This window comes from Cupressus sempervirens, chromosome 1 (genome assembly GCF_028749045.1).
Source record: "Cupressus sempervirens isolate cs-2001-9-10 chromosome 1, ASM2874904v1, whole genome shotgun sequence".
Classification (NCBI taxonomy): domain Eukaryota; kingdom Viridiplantae; phylum Streptophyta; class Pinopsida; order Cupressales; family Cupressaceae; genus Cupressus; species Cupressus sempervirens.
The window spans coordinates 498,882,250-498,902,841 of record NC_143118.1 but is presented as its reverse complement, the minus strand read 5'-3'; the positions used below and the strand labels follow the sequence as shown (position 1 = coordinate 498,902,841).

General features: G+C 37.4%; 1 long non-coding RNA gene across 1 annotated transcript in view; it reads right to left on the bottom strand.

Annotated features, from left to right (window-relative positions):
• LOC149578422 (uncharacterized) overlaps positions 1–20,592 on the bottom strand; it is a 93,522-nt gene that overhangs the window by 64,024 nt on the left and 8,906 nt on the right. Inside the window, exon 2 of the long non-coding RNA XR_016356298.1 lies at positions 19,552–19,634. This is a non-coding gene — a long non-coding RNA (uncharacterized LOC149578422). The remainder of the gene's footprint in view (positions 1–19,551; positions 19,635–20,592) is intronic.

Sequence of the window (20,592 nt, the reverse complement as noted above, 5' to 3'; positions counted from 1 at the left end):
ATGAGATCAATGGAATTGATGCATTTATCACCTTAAGACCACTTTGCGTTTCACATCAGCCAAGACGTAGATAATTTAACTTTGTTAAGTGTGAGCCTCTTCTTTAATCCTACCAGTGACTTGATTTTCGTATATTGGCTCAAAGAATAAGTAGTAGTCTTCAATTCTACAATCGCCATTTCTTTGCCATGTCATGGTGCATTGTTACTGAGGCATTGATAGATTCTTGAGTCAGTCATATGTTTCCATTCTATTCTGTAATCTATTTTCTTCCATCTAAATGAGATAGATTGCTTCTTTGTCCTATTCCAATCCATTCAATGAGTAAGATGTTGACTATGGTTTTCATCAAGATTTTTAAATTTGTAGGTTGAGGATACTGATATTACCAAGCTAGATACCGAGACAAGATGTTCCATACAAATAGGAATCTAACTCACATATTTATCCCAATGTCATTATAATGATACATGAGAAATCTGAATTTTTTTGAGTTTCTACAGGGCTCAGTAGATCATTATTTTAATGGCATTCACACTTTATCAATGAATCCAACAATTTTCTATTTGATATGCACTAGTATTGGAACTAATTTTCTCATTAATGTTGAATACACATTCAAACATTGCTCCTATATTGCATTGAATCTACATGCATCTGGGTCAGAAAGAAGACATCAAAACCTTAAATCTCAAATATTTTGTCATTGGAACTCACTCAGCCTATATCCAATGGAACATATAGTCTTAAATTGAGCATAGACAATGTCTATCCGTCCCATTTTGTGGCATTCTTTTGCAATCCTTCATCTAATCTTATGTGCTCATCTTAATGTAATTGGTAGCTTAAGTGTATTTACTTGGGTCTCACACCCAAAAAGCGAGTACAAGTCTCCCATTTTAACTTTAGTAAACTCTATTGCAATTGTTATTCACTTTTCCTTCTTATTTGATAATTTCCCATCTTTTAAAGGTGGCGTGAATAATATTCGGTTTGCCTTATTTCAAGTATTCACGAGTACACCACAAAATTGGGCCCTAAAAAATATTAAAAAAATAAGGCGTCCGAAGTAGATGGCCCGCCCATTTCATTTCCATTCGTATGAGATACTCAGCTCAGAGGTATCCATGTAATACTCATCGATTCATTTCCCATTCAGCGCAATGATCCCTCCATGCCTGCATGGCCCACGAATTTGTCACAGGGGTTATGCGTATTTTGATTTGATTCTTTTCAATGAAGTCCACATGGAGGCAGGGTTTCTAAATGAAATTGTGTGAAATGTTTACCACCCTTAATAATGGCTTGAAATGTGTAGCGTATGATTCTAACAGAGCCTCTGTAATACTAGTGGATATATCATTTGAAGCTCTAGTTTTGTGTCATATCAGTGGTCTAACTAAATTTGATAATGTCAAATGAGAGTGCTAAAGTGGCTCCATTATATTCATCGCAATGTGGAAACTATTATCATTTATTTACTACAATGTATTAATACGCACCACAATACAACTAGATAGTTGACTTCCAACAATTTGCCTTACTTTCCACGTCACCATCTCCTCTTAATAACTTACTCCTCCTTCCCTTAATTATCGCATGCAGCTTTACAATATTGTGACTTGATCTATCATACTATTATGGGATCGTTTAACGATCAACCAAACAAGAGTACAGACCTTATCACAAAACTAGAACATATTCGTCAGAGCCTGTATTATAGGTAGTATCATCTTTATCATCGCTCTTATCAAGTAGAAAAAACACAATGGGAATTGTAGTAATAAAAATGTCATATCAACGTGCTCTATAGCTGCCTTTTTGTCAGGAACAACACCCACAATTTCAATGGTACTAGTCCCTGTAATGTTCCCATTATAAAATAAATTTTAATTAAGCTATTGTAATTGGGCCAGTTGATTTAATATATCTCAGACCCATTTTTATTTTTTTTTCCATAGTTTGTGTTGCCATCGGCTATCTTTGTACACCTTCAAAAAGTTTTCCCCGATAGGTATTTAAGCGTGGCTTGTAGGTAGTCATTAGGTATGCAATTTGGATTATTTTCTCTGAACTGCGAATTCCTATTGGAGTTCTTTGTTGTACGTCATTTCAGAAGTGAAAGACCTTCCCTATTTGGTTTATCCGGTTTCTATGGAAGTTAACCCTCACCCTATTCTATCGTCTGTAACACTTCGCTTGAATCTGGCAAATCGTAGCATCATCTTTCGACATATAATTATTGGACATTTATGTTCAAATCTTCATTCTTGTTTGGTTTTCGTATGATAAAATTCAAGCTTAGTAGTTTAGGGTACATAATTATCTTCCATCCATACTTCATCCGCAACTGGCAACCTTCATTATAACTTTGTATTGCATTCATTGATCATTGTACTACATCCATAGCCTACCGTATGGCCTACACAACTTTCGTATGGCCTTCATAGCTTACTGTACACCCTTCATAGATCTACCGTATGGCCTTCCTAGGTCTACCATATAGCCCCACTTTTTTTTTTTCCCCTACCTTGCTACCATACCGTACAACCCTTCTATACAGCTAGCACATTGACTTCCCTTACTTTGTCATATGCTCTTAACATGACTGTATATCACCTCCCTGATCACCATACAATTACTTCCAGTGCTTTGCCCAATCTATCGTACATAATCCCTATTGTTGTGTGGCTGACTATCAGGCTGTGCAACCACCCCCTGAGTCACTCTTCTAAATGGAAATACCTAGACAAGAACATCACAGTGGTATCAGAGCTTTGATCCTGCCAGCCTGTGGACAATGAATGAAAGTTTATAGCCGAAAGAGAAGAACCCATTCTGTCAATATAATGGCCACCAAACTGGAATCCACAGTTGCTGAACTCGTGACACTACTAAGAGAATTTGTGAAGAATTGGGCACAAATCAATGATACTCAGCGACTCATGGAGGAGACTCTCAAGAAGTTGGCAGACAAAATATTTGGAGAACAAAATGGTCAAAATATTTTGAGTAAAGCTAACCCTCATCTAGTATGCTCTCGACCTTCCATGTTGTCTTTTCCCCCATAGATGGAGACACCACCTGGAGGGAAGCAACTGAGATTTGAATAAATGCAAGAACAGCTATAAGAAGACTAGAAGAATGCAAATTTTGAGGAAGATATATCCTATAAAGATTATGCAGATCTAAGAATGAGATATTCAAGAGGCAAAAACAGAGGATATTTTAATGATGATCTCAAGAGGAAGTTGAGTAAAGTAAATTTGTCTCCATTTGACGAATCTGGATCCATATCGGCACAAGCGTGGGTAATAAAGGTCGATACTTACTCCCAGCTTAATCCCATGCCAAAAGAAGCAATTAAATTTGCGGCATTGCACTTGGAGGGAGTAGCACATGAATGGTGGCATCACGACACCATCACACTGGGCATGATCAAATAATTACGTATGAGGAATTCACTGAGAGATTGATAGATTGATTTGATGGAAAAGATCTGGAACTCAATTTCAAAGATTTGGCACAACTAAGGCAAACTGGATTGGTTGACCAGTACATTATGGAATTTCAGAAACTCTCTATTTTGGTCACGGACATTTCTGAAAGAAGACAGAAAGTGCTCTTCATGGACGAGCTAACAAAACCACTGAAGGGTTGGGTAAAGGGGTTCAATCCTGCCACCCTGTCAAAGGCCATTAAGAAGGCACAGAGTATGGCATCATCATTAGCATCATCCTCGCGAAGTTACTCACATTCCAAACTATTGGTGTTTCCAAGAGACAAAGATAATAAACCTCTACCCAAGAAGCCGTCGTTGGATGAAACTACCAAACAAGAGCTCCAAACTATGTTTCAACTGCAAAGGACCATGGGAACCTGGACATAGGTGCCTCAGGAAAGGAAAGATCCACTGCATTGAGCTCGTGTCTGATGATAAGGACGAACAGGAAGATATAACCACCAAAGACAAGCAACCCCACGAGGACACCAAAATGGTTAATTTGAACCGTACAGAAAGAATTGCAGCATGGTATAGCACGAAGGAACTATTGCCCTAGCCGATAGCCCAAGATGCAGTATTTCGTGTATGGGTAACCCTTCAAGGACAAAGAGTTATGGTGATGCTCGATAGTGGAGCTACTCTAAACTTCATAAACTCCTCTCTAGTGAAACAAAGAGGTCTACATACAAAGACACACACAGGATTTCAGGTCAAGGTTGCCAAAGGGACTCTCCTACCCTGCACACACCTTATTCCTCAGCTAAGTATCACGATGGCTAATCACACAGTGATCGAGGATTTCTTCATAGTGGACCTTGATGATATGGAGGTTATTCTAGGCATACAGTGAATGAAGACACTTGATGAATACACTCAGAGCTTCAAATGGATGGACTTCAATTTTTTTGTTGATGGAAAGAATGTTGTTCCCCACGGAATAGAAAATGAAAGTCCAAAGGAAGTTTCTGCACATCGGATGGAGGCAATTGGTATGGCACGGAGGAACTATTGCCCTAGCTGGTAGCCCAAGGTGCACAATGTTTTGTGTACGGGGAACCCTTCAAGGACAAAGGGTTATGGTGATGCTCGATAGTGGAGTTACTCTAAACTTCATAAACTCCTCTCTGGTGAAACAAAGAGGTCTATGTACGAAGACGCATGCAAGATTTCAGATCAAGGTTGCCGAAGGGACTCTCCTGCCCTGTACACACCTTGTTCCTCAGCTAAGTATCACAATGGCTAATCACATGGTCATCGAGGATTTCTTCATAGTGGACCTTGATGATATGGAGGCTATTCTAGGCATATAGTGGATGAAGACACTTGATGAATACATTCAGAGCTTCAAACGGATGGACTTCATTTTTGTTGTTGATAGAAAGAATGTTGTTCTCTGCTGAATGGCAAATGAAGGTCCGAACAAAGTTTCTGCACATTAGATGGAGGCAATTTTTTGATGTGATGACATTGCTTGGGCCACACATTGTTTTGTCTCAGTGGAACCTATAAAAGGGCAACGGACACCTCCCCAAGATGATGATCTCCAAAATATTTTGAGCGAACATGATAAATTTTTTATTGACATTCCTCCTGGCATACTGCATCATCGAGGGTTTGAACATACTATCGAGTTGGAAGTGGAGCCAAGCCAGTCATAACCACACCCTATCGCCATCCCAAGAAATTCAAAGATGAGATCGAAAAGGAGGACGGGACGATGCGCATGTGTGTGGACTACCATGCATTGAACAAAAAAAAAAAAGAATAGATATCCCATTCCAAGGATAGATGAGTTGTTGGATGAATTACATGGTGCAGTCTATTTTTTGAAAATAGATCTCCATTTCGAATACCATCAGATCTGCATGAGGGAGGAAGACGTGGAAAAAATGGCCTTTCGTTGTCACTGTGGGCATTATGAGTTCCTAGTCATGTCGTTTGGATTAACAAATGCACCTGCTACATTCCAATCATGCATGAATTGCATCTTCAACAAACAATTGTGTAAGTACTTACTAGTATTTTTTGATGATATTCTTATTTATAGCAGGACATGGAAAGAGCACCTGAGCATCTGGACGAAGTCCTACGGATCATGAAGGATCAGTCCTTTTTTGCCAAGTGATCCAAGTGTGAATTCAGTATGATGGAAATATTGTACTTGGAGCATGTTGTCAGTAAATATGGAGTTCAAGTTCATCAAGAAAAGATTCGAGCTATCCTTGATTGGCATCCCCCGAAATCACTAACGGATTTGCAAGGATTTTATGGACTGTCCAGTTATTACCAGAGGTTTGTAAAAGGTTTCTCTCAGCTCAGCGCCCCATTGATAAATCTAACAAGAAAAGATTCCTTCCAGTGGAATGAAAAAGCACAACTCACTTTTGATAAGCTAAAAGAAGCAATGAGCACTTTTCCTGTACTTACATTGCTTGATTTTGCTTGACCTTTCATTTTGGAGTGTGACGCATCCGGAGAAGACATTGGCGCGATACTGATGCAAGATAGACACCCCATAGCCTATTAGAGCAAGAAGCTTATGCAAACAGAACGCTTATATTCCATTTATGACAAAGAGATGTTGGTCATCGTACATGCACTAACCAAGTTCCGGCAGTATCTGGTAGGTGCCAAGTTTTTTGTTCATACAGATCACAATAGTTTGAGATTTTTTCTAGAGCAATGGGACTTGAATGAGAGGCAACAAAAATGGGTAAGCAAGGTTTAGGCTTTTGATTTTGACATTGAATATGTGAAATGAAAGAACAATGTGGTTGCAGATGCTTTGTCCAAGAAACCCACTATCTACTTACCGACCCAAATTTCAGCTGACTAGAAAGCACATTTGTTGGTAGAATATTCCAAAAACACATTCGCCTATGAGCTAATGGATGGCAACACCCAGGATGATCAGTACAAAGTGGTGGATGACATCATTTACTATAAGAATCAAATATTTTTAGTGCCAGAATCCAAATCGAAGCAAAAAATCTTGAAGGAGGTACACGACTCACCCTTGGCAAGACACATGGGCTTCCTTAGAACGTACAAACGTCCCAAGGAGAGGATTTCATGGAAAGGACTTAAAGGAGACATATTGCAGTATGTAAGAGAGTGTGTAGTCTGCCGACAGAACAAATCCGAACATACTCTACCTGTCGGGTTACTGTAACCTCTGCCAATTCCAGAACAAAAGTGGGAAAGTATCTCAATAGATTTCATTACTAGACTTCCCAAGGTGAAAAGAAAGGATTGTATTTACATGGTGGTTGACAAGCTGACGACATACACACATTTCTTCACCATCTCCTTGGACTTTCAGGCCACATAGGTAGTCGATCTATTTTTTAGAAAAGTTTATCTGCATGGGTTACCCTGAAACATTGTCAGTGATCGAGATTGACGATTTATTAGTATCTTCTGGACAGAACTGTTTTGACTGGTAGGAACAAAATTATCGCCAAGCACTAGTTATCACCCTCAGACAGACGGACAAACGGAGACTGTGAACAAGTGGCTTGAAGGTTACCTTCGAAATTACGTTTCGGCACAACAACAGGCATGGGTCAAATGGATGCACCTAGGAGAATATTCTTACAATATCACTTACCAAATGTCCATCGAGATGGCACCATTCAAAACACTATACGGGTATGAACCCCTTTCTTTCATCGATATAGTTCTGGGTGACAGTCACGCACCAAGGGCAAAGGACTAGCTTCAGGAGGGACAGGACATACTGAGATGCTTGAAGGAAAACTTACAACGAGCACAAAATCAACAAAAAATCTACGTCGATAGACATTTAATCGAGAGAACTTTCGAAGTGAGAGACTTGGTCTATCTCAAACTTCAACCATACCAGCAATCCTCATTGAAGGAAAATGGGAAAGAAAAATTGAAGCCATGATTTTATGGTCCTTATTGGGTAGTTCACCACATCAATGAAGTTGCCTATGACTTGGAACTTCCAGAGGGGACTCGTATTCATAACATTTTCATGTCTCCTGCCTTAAGAACACTGTGGGATAGAACATCAAAGTAGCGGCAGCCCTTCCACCGCTCAATGAAGAAGGAAAGCTCGTATTGGAACTAGCTAAAATCATCGAAGTACGTGAGAAGACCCTACAGAATCGCATGGTGAAGGAATATTTGATATGTTGGAAACACTTGCCGTTGGATGACATGACGAGGGAGACCGAGCACATTCTATAGCATCTGGCATTGCATTTGCTTGAGGACAAGAAAAATTTGGGATGGGAGGACTATGTTCCTATTATAAAATAAATTTTAATTAAGCTATTTTAATTAGGCCAGTTGATTTAATATATCTTGGAATCATGTTTATTTTTGTTTCTGTAGTTTGTGCTGTCGTCCACTATCTTTGTACAACCTCGAAAAGTTTTCCCTGATGGGTATTTAAGCACGGCTTATAGGTAGTCATTAGGTATGCAATTTGGACTATTTTCTCTGTACTGCAAATACCTGTTGGAGTTCTTTGTTGTACATCATTTCGGAAGTGAAAGACCTTCCATGTTTGGTTTATCTGATTTCGGTAGGATTTAACCCTCACCCTATTTCGTCACTTGGAACACTTCACTCAGATCTAGCAAATCGGAGCATCATCATTCGGCATATAATTATTGAAAAACTTTCATGTTCAAATCTTCATTCTTGTTTGGTTTTCGTATGATAAAATTCAAGCTTAGTAGTTTAGGGTACATAATTATCTTCCATCCATACTTCATCCGCAACTGGCAACCTCCATTATAACTTTGTATTGCATTCATTGATCACCGTACTACATCCATAGCCTACCGCACAGCCTACATAGCTTTCATACGGTCTTCATAACTTACTGTACAACCTTCATAGATCTATCATACAGCCTTCCTAGGTCTACCATACGGCCTTCATATCTACCATATGGCCCCACTTATTCTGTTTCCCCTACCTTGCTACCATACCATACGGCCAGCACATTGACTTCCCTTGCTTTGTCATATAGCCTCAACCTGACCATACATCACCTCCCTGCTCACCGTATAGTTACTTCCAGTGCTTTGCCCAGTCTACCGTACATTATCCCTATTGCTGTGTGGCTAACTATCAAGCCATACAACCACCCCCCTGAATCACTCTTCTAAACAGAAATACCTAGACAAGAACATCACATCTTGCTCTTCTTTATCCTAGACTTCTAATCAATGACAACTACTTTTATCGACTTTTGATGTAGATACTGCATGTCACAGCCAAAAGCTATAGGGCTTTCATCAATTTCAACATGCTAGGGAATTCCTTAATGATTGAATCATCTAAACGTTCCATCTTACATGAGGCCATGGTAAAGATTTTCTTAATCAATCAGTATTTCAAATGTCTTTCATTTTCTCTTATTCTCCATTTGCAACCTGGCTTTGATACCATCTACATGAATCATTTCTGCAAATGTAGAATCATAGCCATTGTTATTGATGATGTCCAAATGCAAAGTTGGATCTCATATAAATATGAGAGGAGACATGTCTCTATGGTGTAATCATCATTTAAATAATTTTATATTAACATGAATAATAATATGTATAATAATATATATATAATATAATATATATATATATATATGTATTATATACATTAATATATATATATATATGTGTATATATGTATATATATGTATTATTTACAATAATATATATTAACATGGATAAGTATATATAGGAAATGCTGGTTACCAATAACAATAATGTATATCATATCGAATCAATCCAACTGAAACTAAAATTTTAACAACATTGAATGCATGTTGATCTCAGCTCATGCTCAAACACAAATTCCTTGAACATGTCAATCTTATTTCAATTATTTCTTCCACAAGCTGGTAAGCCATAGGTGAGATTATATCCTCCTTCCTCCATAGCCAGCAATTTTGATTTTCATTGCTTACATACGTTATCATGCTCATCCAGCATTAAACACATGATTGTTTTTATGCAAGTTTTCACCTTGTCTAGATGATGCTTCCTAACTTCCCTTAAGAGACATTTACACATTTGTAACACTGTTTGTTCACAATCAAGATCCAACATCATGATAATGGGTTCCAAGATCTTACCCATCTATCCTAGGTAGGGCTTATGACATCATGAAACCCACATAAGCTATCCACATTTAGTTGTAGAACCTTCTTCAAAATTCTATAATTATAAGGAGCAATTGGAGTTGGTATTCTGATGATATCACTGAGACAAGTAGCAACCATTAATCTCACCTGTTCACATGGATGCTCCACTAACCTGTGCTGGACTAAGGCAATTGTGTAAGGTTGTAATGCCCAATTTAAGAGTCTGAAATCAGACTGCTCCACCTTAGATAGACAGAAGTCCAGCTCTTCCAAATTTAGTAGAATGAGTTCTCAGTTTCTAACTGCCATATTTCCTATTGCATTTTCCTTCAGCAAATCCCTTAGCTGCTCATGCTTAAAAGTCTCGCTGAATTCTTTCGAAAAAAACTTCATGTTTCAGATTTTCCGTCAGATTCACTTTGGAATTTTTGCCAAACAGTGGGATGCTACTGCAAGATCCCTTACCAGTTCTCTCCAAAAGAAGTTGTTTATGCCACAAACACCTGTAAATTGCAAATTGCAACTCACAACCTGCTACAAGTGGATAACTCAAATTCATCACTGCCCTTTTCAGAGATCCAAACTCATCTGGATAGAATTCACTAAGAACTGAACTAGAAGAAGGCTTGAAAGTTTAATTTCTGATATTTGTGATTCAACCGTTTTACTGCATTATAAACTGCTTAGCTTAAAGAAGGCTTGTCAATTGAACATCACACATGCTTCACAACTACCAACAGAAAACCATGGCTTGCAACTGAATTAAACCTTACAACTAATGTAACTCCACCTTCATTTGAATTTGTTGGCCAAGATAATTTGTCATTGGATTCATTAAAATTCATGATATTTGCTTCAATCAAGATGACTGAAGAAATTGAAGCTAAGAGAACTCTTGATCAATCCCTGCAAGCTATAACCGATGAATGTAATAAGCTAAACAGTAAGATTGGACAGCTACAGATTTTTATTAAAGAATCTAAGCATAATGAGCAACAATTGAAAAGAGCTAATGAGACACTGGGGAGAGATCTGGCTGAAGCAAGAGAGATTCAAGAAAAATTTAGATCTAGCACAGCAAAGCTTGATGAACAAATAGCTAATCAAAGGACACATGGTGAAAAGCAATGGTTTGAGATATTAACCAGGTGAATGTTCTAAAACTACAGAAGAAAGGGCAGATCAGACTAAGAAATCTAAGGAAACACCTTCTAAGCAAGCAAGTGGACAGAGATTCAATGGGAGATGTTTGTAATATCCCTTTCTGGATATTTTACCAAAAACTTGGGATAACAAATGCAGATTTAAATCCGAACAAAAAACCAATATTCAATATAAATTCTAGAACTTTAACCAATTTCTAACCAGCACATTTGCATACAAGAAACTCAGAAAAGATTATTTTATTTTTCCCAGTATTCAGAAGTTTATGCATAAATCGGCAGATTAATACAAATAACTGTCCAATAATGTTATTGTATTATACAACAGCAATACAATAATATGCAACAATCCCAATAAACCAATCTTATAAATAGAAATGACAGTCAGATTGGCAATGTAGATGAAACCTGTAAGAAGGTTAGGTTCGCATCCAACCTTCAATGCTTCTTCAATGGTTTGCATCCTAGAAGAAATAACCAGCAATTGTTTCCAGCTCCCAGATTAATATTTGTTTGAATAATATAATCTTCATATATCCTCTCATGTGGAGCATTGTCGTACTTTTATCACTTTTCCCAATGTGATACACACTCTTTTAAGCAATGTGGGATAAAGCACCTTTTTTGTCCTTTAGTCACTTAAATGAACATAGTAACTTTTTAAAATAAAGTGACAAATTAAATGACTTTAATAGTCACTTAGTCAGGAAACCATATAATCATCAAGCATTAAAATAGCTGACCAAATGAACTCAGATAATCACATGCAATAGCTCGTTGGAAAGCTCTAGGGGAGACGCTTCCAAACCAACACTGAGGTATCGAAAATACTGAGCTCAGTTTACTTACTAAAAATAGTAAGTATCTAGACAACCTGCCAAAACTACTCTGATGGGTCTAAAACTAGAAATGCCTAGGCCAAACCTCAAACTAAACCCTATAAGGAACCTTTCTGCCCCTGAAACCTAGGCGAAGCGAACCAGCACATAGAATTATAATGTCCTAGAAAATGGGGACATTAGAAAGCCTCCCTTCTGAAAGATTGTTTGCCCTCAAGTAATCCGCTCATACCTGCAGAAACCAAATGCCAAGATCCCATACTTGCCTTGAGAAAGCAATTCTACTCCTCAATCGATGTAACCCAGCATGCATCATCTCAAATCCCAAATGGTGAAATAGTACAATAGGAATCAATGTGCCAAATAACTGAATGTCAGGATCTCAAGGCTCACCATTAAGGGTCACCAACTGCCATCTATTGCTGACCTGTGTACCAATACCCTCAATCAGAATGAATATCTCAATCAACAAGTACGTCGTGGCCATGTCATAAGAGCTAGGTGATAAAACTTTGGGCAAGCTGAAGATTCCCTCAGAACATGCTAAGGATAAATTTGAACTTCCTCCACCATAAGTACTCTTGCTTATTATGTCAAAGTCTTTATAAAACAATAGTTCACCATTAGCTGAAAACTCTGAATTATCCTCACTTGTTGTATCACTAACCATCTCCTCTTGTGAAAATGTACAGCTGCTGTCATAAAAATTAGAATTTTCAGAGTTATCAACTTGTTGATCCATAAAAATTTTCTCACCATAGAAAGTTTCAAATGGAAAATACATGATTGAATCACATTGCTTGCCTTCACATCTACCCGCTTTATGAATTCCTTCAATGATTTGCATGATTTCTTGTGCCCTTAAACCACTGTCATCTTTTTCATAAGTGGCTGCCCCACTTGTTTGATTTTCAACTTGGTCGATGGAATAATGTGTTAAGCTCAATTGAAGGCATAACTCATATACCTCACTCTCCTTCTCCCTTCCAAATTTTATTGCTAGATCTCTATCTATTAATAGTTACAAGTACTCATATTTTATCATTTTCAACGTTTCAAATATAGTATGTAAAAGAGGACTTGTGACACCACATACATTACCATGTCTCTCTTCTATCACAACCTTCCACATGAAATCCTCAACCAATTTGGAAGAATCATCCATTCTTGTCAACACTTGGACAATCTTGTCCTCTTTGACCAAAAGCATATCCAATAAGTCAAGGAGCGAAAATGGTTTTTGACCATCTCCTTCAAACACACAAGTTTTTCTCCATAGAATTTTTTGATTTCTCATCACTTAGGCGAACAACAATTTGAGATATGCTCTAACTCAAAGTGTGCTAGATCAACTATCCTGTCCACATTACGGTCCCTTTGCTCCTCAAGATTTGACATAATTTCTAGCTTAGTATCACCATAAAATTTATCCAAGTTAATTTCCATGTCACCAAATAGAATGCCGGTGTTTTCCATGTCTGAATAAGAAGGGAAGTTGTCAATGTTGGCAATTCGGTCAACTCCTCTACATGGGACATCAACATGCTCATCAAGACTAGTGTGAACAGCTCCATAAGATACTTTTGTCTCCCAATTACCCAGTGGTATAATTGTGCTATTATTATTATCATGTAAAGATTGCTCTTCTTTTTCAGTACTACTATCAAGCTGATTAATGTCTTCCTTATGCAAATTTTTGTAACTGTCCTCTGCAAGGAGATCTCGAGCCAATTCAAAGTATTTGTTTCTTATCATATCTGGCTTGTTTTGCAGCTCTAGCTAAAAGTCAACATAGTCCATGAAAGGTAATTCTTTTTGAATCTGTGCAGGAAATTTGTTGTACTCATCATATATGCTCATGATTTCAGTCCTCATATCAGATTGGAAATTTTTGGCTAGCTGTTGGTGTGACTTAACAATGTCTTTCTTGACTTTTTTGTCACCATATATTTTCCCCTTTTGCAATTTTGACAAATAGTTATCATGCAACTTAATTTCTTCAGTAGACATACATTCTGTAAGAAAACTACACCGCTACTTATTGATTCAGATGCAATGAACTAATAGGATTAACCAATGATATTTCGAGAACCCACCATTGTCCCCTCACTCAGCCTAAATCAGCCTTTCGCAAACAAGCCTAACTGAAACTTCTTGGCTTTTTACAAAATTAGCTGCCTCGACAAATAGGTAAAGATCCTTTTAACTATTAAGCCTGGAATAGCCACATTGTAACAGATTGCACACCTGCACTATGCTGAAATCCAAAGCCTAGAAGAACCTTCACCTTGCCCACTAGATAGACCCAGTATGTTGACTATTACCAGTTAACACCTTTTCATGTATCCGCCAAATTACTCAATCCTAAGACACCTGTATTAATCTCACTTCAGTAGGAATTTACACCTCTACACATTCCATTACCTTCAACTCTACACACTATTAGATGTTCAATTCCAACTCTATGTAAGAATTTTAAACTGATTCTTAAATGCTGGAAAATGCTACACAGCCATCGTTAGAAATAAGCTACTCCACACTCAATCAAGAAAGAATCTATAGTCATTAGCCATCCCACACACAATCTCTAAAGAATGCTAATAGCTAAATGATGCAACATAATTTATTTCAGAATTAAAAGGGAGCTCGACAAGTCAAAATGCTAACGTTGCTCACTTGCAGCAACCAGACTTCGATTCAATATTGATGTGTGCACTGGCTATGAATCACGTGGCCCCAAAATGAGTCAAATTCACCTCCTAACAAAGGGACACAGCCTATAAATGCAGATCACAACCTTGCTAAAATTCCAACGATGCTCAATTGGATCAAGAGAACTCCTAACGTGATTGTCACAAATTTACACAAATTCAGCCCACAAAAATAGAACTTCTAGTCATCAATGTACCCAACAAATAGCTGCAAATTGGTTCGAACTTCAGCATGAATCATTCCCTCCTATCCGCATGGTGTTTCACCAACCTCAGGTGGTTCAAACCCGTAGTAAGTTCTCTCGAGTCAGCAAGGTCTAAAGAATTCACTCCCCACTCATGATTCTGAGATTGCAGTTATATATGTAGGTATATCTTGATATCTGCGGTAGTTACAATCTCCACCAAGCTGACAGGTATATCACTCGATTGTCATCCCTGATGGAATAAACATTCATTATCTCCTGCAGTCTTTGCTAAATGGTGATGCCGTAATGTCTAGTATGACTGGCCCGCGTCCTATTATGGGGAAAAGTTGCAACTATGGTAGTCCCTCCTCAGCCCGACGCGCGACACCCTGTTGAACGTGGGCATGTAGAGACCTCACGATGCAGACCCTGCCCAGTAGTATATGTAGCAACCTGTAGTCTTGACTGTTCGAATGCCACTATTTTGTGGCAACTCCCTTATCACGATGTTATGGAAACCAACTATAGACTCCTATTCAAGAGGATTGTTGTGTGAGGTCGAAAACGTGGGTCTGCTCACTATCCGCCATCACAAGGAAAGCAGCATTCCAACCAAAATCTGTTCACTGGTCGTATGAAGGTTTAAACTCGATTTCAACAATTCATAACTCCCAACTGTGCCCTGTATCCAAGTGGGAGAAACTACCTTCGTTTGGGAATATTTTGCTAGAGTATGGCTCGTGGTGTCCCCAGCGTAATGCAATGTACAATAAATTACGCAGGGGTGCACTTCAACTGAACGGTGTCCACAAAAACAACCTCCTGTACACCTCCTTTCTTGAACTAAATCTAAAAACGCTGCCCTTTTTTGGAGACGTAGATACAAGACCAAAATACTTAAAAATCACCAACTTAGTTCCCTAACGTCTTCAAAAACCCAACTGTATAATAACTGGCGGCTAGCAGTATATCAAACTTCATGTGTTTAGAGACGAACAGAATGGGTTAATATGGAGTGATCCTCAGTCAATCTTCTTCTATTGTACATTTTATACAAGCATAACCTGCATATCCTCTTGTACCATAGACAGTATTTGCTCAATCCCATGCAAGGACAATGTCGTACCAACCTGTATATGCCCCAAACTTTATTGTGCCAACTTGATAACCCACAAGGAACCTTGGCAATTCCAATAATCTTGCCTGGACTGTAATATTCTTTTCTAGATAAACAGATATCAACCAATGCGTCTAACATTAATGCCTGTCCTCTTGCCAAAACCCAATATATTTTCCACCAAATCTGAAGAACTCGATACCATAACTTGCTATTTGTTGTATAGTCCCATTCGACTATGAAATCTGAAGCAAAATTGTGATCACTAGATTCTCGAATAAACTTCACAGGTTGGCAGGAAGACCAGCTCTGATACCAATGTAATATCCCTTTCTGGATATTTTACCAAAAATTTGGGATAACAAATGCAAATTTAAATCCAAACAAAAAACCAATATTCAATATAAATTTCAGAACTTTAACCAATTTCTAACCAGCACATTTACATACAAGAAACTCATAAAAGATTGTTTTATTTTTCTCAGTATTCAGAAGTTTATGCATAAACCGGCAGATTAATACAAATAATTGTCGAGTAACGTTACTGTATTATACAACAGCAATACAATAACATGCAACAATTCCAATAAACCAATCTGATAAATAGAAATGACAGTCAGATTGGCAATGTAGATGAAACCTATAAGAAGGCTAGTTTTGCGTCCTAGAAGAAATAACCAGTAACTATTTCCAGCTCCCAAATTAATATATGTTTGAATAATATAATCTTCATATATCCTCTCATGTGTAGCATTGTTGTACTTTTATCACTTTTCCCAATGTGATGCACGCTCTTTTAAGCAATGTGGGATAAAGCACATTTTTTGTCCTTTAGTCACTTAAGTGAACATATTGACTTTTTAAAATAAAGTGACAAATTAAATGACTTTAATAGTCACTTAGTCAAGAAACCATATAATCATCAAGCATTATAATAGCTGACCAAATGAACTCAGATAATCACGTGCAATAGCTCGTTGGAAAGCTCTCGGTGAGACGCTTCCAAACCAACATTGAGGTACCAAAAATACTGAGCTCAGTTTACTTACTAAAAATAGTAAGTATCCAAACAACCTGCCAAAACTGCTTCGATGGGTCTGAAACTGGCAATGCCTAGGTCAAACCTATTACCAAACCTCAAATTGAACCCTGTAAAGAACCTTTCCACCCCTGAAACCTAGGCAAAGCAAACCAGCACACAGAATTATGATGTCCTAAAAAATGGGGACATTACAATGTTTCACATGCAATAAACTTATCATAGAGCTAAATAATGTCAGAACAATTCAAACTCATTACCCTTTTTTGGTTATTGTTTCACATATTGGTAGTATGGCCACAAATGTAAGGAATGCAAATCCAGATCTCGACTAGAGATGAGACCTAATGTCAATACAGGAAACTCTATATGCTATAAATGTAACAACTTTGGACATATTGCGAGGAATTGCAGATTGAAGACCACACCTAACAATCAGAGGTATGTAAATCAGAATTTTGTGTGATACAATTGCAACAATTATGGACACATTGCTAGAAATTGCAGATATAATAGTAATGGAATGAAAGAAAATGGTTCCGTAAAGAACTATGCAAACAATGACAATGAAGGGAAGCAAATTGATGAGAATAATTTTAGAGATGAAATGAATAAGGTTTGGGTGAGAAAGGAACCATATTGATACATTTGGACAGATTGCATCCCTTTCTGCTGTGGATCCATCTTTACCAGACAATGAAGTTATTAGACCTAATGGAGAATTTACATCAGAAAATTGATTGGCACTCTGAATTGAAGTAGTATTGAAGTAGTATGCACTATGAAGTTAATATCATCTTGGAATTTATCTGAAGAAGCTATATGCAAAGTTACTGATATTTTCATGATCATATCAAGGATTGCAAGAAAAATTTTATTTACTTGTTATATCAACTTTATTTGGCAAGAAAGAGTATGGCGGTATTAAACAAATATACCTAATCAGATTATGAAATTAAGAAGGCATCTTTACAATTTATTTAACACCTTTCCTTCTTGAGATCGAGCACAGAACCTGGCAAAGAGAAATTTCGTAGTGATTTGAAGATGCCGACAGAATTTGTGAAGAAACCCTAGCAGAGTCAAAAGGTGTTTATCTTTGTGGAAATCTTGTTTATCCTTTCAGAATAATCATGAATACACCTCAGATTGTTAGTATCCTTGAAAAGCCATGGTATGAACTCGAGTTGCACCCCTTTGAGTCTATGAAAAACAATCCAGAATGCGCATTCTCTCATGTTACCCATGGAGTTTTACATGTTGAGGATATATGTTCTTATATTCATTGCAAGTTAGGGGAGATTGGAACTTTAGATATTTATAAGCAGCATGATTTGTTGTGTGAGAATGGAATTTTGAAGGATGAATACCGAAAATTAAAAGAAACTTAATCCAGTACAAAGACTTCGTTGAATTCAAAGAACCAGAATGGATCAAAATCATATTGAGCAGAATACATGATCAATTATGGTTCAGAGACTAACTAGTAATGATTACTAAAGAGCTAATTAGTGAGGTGACCAGATTCAGTGCTACTGGAGAAGAACCAGCTTTGAAATCAGCAAAGAAGAAACTTGTTGAGTAATTGACTAAATTGGGTAAATCCAGATGGGATAGAAGGGCAAAGACCATTAATGATATTATTCAGCCCAATGTGAAGTTAGCATCAATGGTTGTTGGCTACGAAGTCTATCATAGTAGCTGACTCAATTCAATTTCAGCCACTATCATACTCATTGCTTATCAGATGTTGAAAAAGGACACTCAGTTTGACATATGTGAGATTTTAAGAAGCCAGTTATTTCAAGATCAAGAAAGATAGATCTTAGATCTTCAAATTTGTTTCCCTAATATTTCACATGTTTATCTACTTAATGAATCTGATTCCTAGCATGACATAGTTAAAGGATATCCTTGCAGCACTTCAAATTTCTCAATATTATTGGATGCAAGATAAAGACCAAAGTGATGTGTTGATTTTAGAACAGTTAAAGATGTTTCAAGTGAAAATGCAAAACAAAGAAAGAATACTGAAGAGCATAGTTGACAAATATGTAGGCACGGTATGTTTCATGGTGGAAATTGATCAGTGTTGCATGGAGACAGTTGAACCGAGACTGATGTGGATACATCCGATGGGATATGGAGTAATCCTTGAGCTTGTTGTTAAGTATGCTGATGAAATGCTACCGAGCCTGATTGATCCTAATACAAAAAGGTTCGGTACATTCTCTAACAAGTATGTAGAAGTTTGGAGTGAGTTGACTAAGAAAGTGAGAAACAAAAAGATTTAAAGAATGGTTGATAAAGTTGCTAAGAAGGTCGGTATTACTAAGAAAGAGATGGCTGAGGCAAGGAAGAAAGAAAGAGCAGAGACTATGACTATTGATATAGATGAGGAGACATTCACTCCACCCCTTTATCTATTCCTACTACAACGGTAATTAGAGGCTCAACTTGGCCTACATCTTCACCTCTTGTGAAGAAAGCCACATCTTCACCGATGGTTGAGAAGGCTAAATGAGAATCAGTGAGAAAAGGACCAAACAGAAGTGTTACCAAAATTTCACATGCTGAATTTTACTAAGAAGTAACATCACAGAAAACATTGCAAAAGAAAATATTCATTTCTATTCATTTTTATCATTTTGCAATCGTTTATGAAACCATGCGCAAAAGAGATACAAGTGTTCATTGTATAGATCATCACTGATACGTACAATTTTCATTTTACAATATGAAATGGATTAATGTACTGAATAGAGAAAGTCTCACACAAGCCGTGAGGATAACTGATTAATTTTCTTTCATCAAGAAATACACTAACAGATAAATATATACATGAAAAATAGGAATAGAGATAACCAGTCATTGACTGTTGCTTTGACTGGTTATGGTTTCTTTTCCCGCCGCACTCGTCCAGCTCCGAGCTCCATGCTCTCCAGTAACTACAAAAAACATAAGGCAACTGATGTTAGATCCTGAGGGATCTAAGCAATGACTACCTACGTCTACGACTATATTGTCTATCTGTCAATGCATTTCGTCATAAAGGAAAACGAGCAGTGATATTGACATTTAATGTTAAAAAGGAATAAAACCATTTGTGAGTGTCACGAGCCCGTGCTCGAACCTCATAAGATATGCAACAGAATAGAAAAGATGAACAGACTAACAAATCTGCATTATGAAGTTATTATAAACATGTGCAAACATGCAAATGGAATCCAAGTTCCGGATCTTAATTCAACAAAGGTGAAACTGAAGCAAATATCAATCAAGACATGGTGCTGATATACGGCTTGGTTATGTAACTGCAACTATAAGTTGGAAAGGCGAAAGTGTGATAAATGACAGAGGTACTATAGAATAACATATGCATATAAAGAGCAGAAAGCCAGTGGAGAAGATGCAGTTTTGTTAATACTGTGGTCACCATTTCTATATTAGCCTCTGTATCGTCTCTTGTTCGAGATCATCAGCTTTAACAGCAACTTATCTCGGGGGCTAACTATTGCCATTCAATGCAAGCTTGTCATCAAAATCTGAAGCCAGAAAATACATTGAAAGTTTCAACCTGAAAATTTATTAAAATAAAAGGAAATGGAATTTCTATTCGAACTTGTCTCATTGCAAAGAAGCATAATTGTACAACAGCCCAGCTGGCTTTGGCATGGCTTCCTTATCAAAGAGGAATGGTGAGGGAACCAAAACGGAACCATCTAAAAGAGCTACATAAGGCAATTAAACTTTGTGAAAGTGCTTTAGCCAACTCAGACCCTGTTTACCTTGATCTCGGGCCTCAATTCGAGGCACACATTTACTATATGGAATCAAGAACCTGTGCAGCGTTTCTTGCTAATATCAATGATACTTCTGATTTCAATGCGACATTTAATGGCAATA